This window comes from Cyprinodon variegatus, unplaced genomic scaffold (assembly GCF_000732505.1).
Source record: "Cyprinodon variegatus isolate N-32 unplaced genomic scaffold, C_variegatus-1.0 Scaffold109, whole genome shotgun sequence".
Classification (NCBI taxonomy): Eukaryota; Metazoa; Chordata; class Actinopteri; order Cyprinodontiformes; family Cyprinodontidae; genus Cyprinodon; species Cyprinodon variegatus.
Window position 1 is genome coordinate 401,150 of NW_015150562.1, and position 1,139 is coordinate 402,288.

Below are 1,139 nucleotides of genomic sequence, written 5' to 3' on the forward strand. Positions count from 1 at the left end.
CCTCTGGCTAACTATATAAGTAAGGTATATACAACCTGGGCTGATTAGGGATTCACCTGGACATTCCTGTGCTTTTGTCTTCAGTATAATACTTAAGGACTTTTTTGAGTCCGATGCTGAAGCTGTCAATTTCACAGCTTCTGCTGTCTGGTTTAGGGAGGAACTGCTTATTCTGTCCACACAAACACCAAGAATGGTACATATGCAAGCAGTGTTATCACCTGTGTGGGGGTATAGCTCAGTGGTAGAGCATTTGACTGCAGATCAAGAGGTCCCCAGTTCAAATCTGGGTGCCCCCTGTTTTAATCATTTTGTTTAGTACATTCTGAACAAAAATTTTAGGAACAAAAGTATTGAATTACACATTGTTTAGGTCTTTTCCTTGAAGAGCCATATAAAGTGGAAATATTTTTTTTTGCCCAAATAAAGTTGTCAAGCCCAGCGGCTCTAAAACTGGGGGTCATGGCTCTATTGGGTGCCTATACAAAGCACCACTCAAGTTTCCCCTAACCACTAGGCCACCACTCAGAATATGATGTGAACTGTCATGAAAATTTAATGGATTGTTCATTGGACTTATTTTTACATTTGGTAAAAATTCTATTAAAATATTTTCTAAACTTATCAAGTTATCTATTAGACAGACAGATAAACAAAGACACACAAACACGACCAAAATGACAATCTTTTTGGCATACATCGCGGCAGATGCAGTATATTGGTTCAGGTAAGATCTATCAAGAATATCTATGGGGGTATGGCTCAGTGGTAGAGTATTTGACTGCAGATCAAGAGGTCCCCAGTTCAAATCTGGGTGCCCCCTGCTTTAATCATTTGGTTTAGCACATTCTCAACAAAAATTTCAGGAACAGAAGTACTGGATTGCCTATTCTTTAGGTCTCTGCCTTGAAAAGACATTTAAAGTGGACATATTTTTTTCCCCAAATAAGGTTGTCAAGCCCAGCGGCTCTAAAACTGGGGGTCATGGCTCTATTGGGTGCCTCTACAAAGCACCACTCAGGTTTCCCCTAACCACTAGGCCGCCACTCAGATTATGATGTGAACCGCCACGAAAATTTAATGGATTGTTCATTGGACTTAATTTCACATTTGGTAAAAATTCTATTAAAATATTTTCT

The 1,139-nt window shown here is 39.3% G+C and overlaps 1 protein-coding gene and 2 non-coding genes across 4 annotated transcripts in view; 2 read left to right on the plus strand and 1 right to left on the minus strand.

Annotated features, from left to right (window-relative positions):
• The window catches only part of LOC107084786 (plexin domain-containing protein 1-like), a 29,300-nt gene that overhangs the window by 8,451 nt on the left and 19,710 nt on the right, over positions 1 to 1,139 (minus strand). The window lies entirely within an intron of this gene.
• Positions 228 to 299, plus strand: trnac-gca. The gene has a single exon. It is a non-coding gene; the product is annotated as a tRNA-Cys (tRNA).
• trnac-gca lies at positions 752 to 823 on the plus strand. The gene has a single exon. It is a non-coding gene; the product is annotated as a tRNA-Cys (tRNA).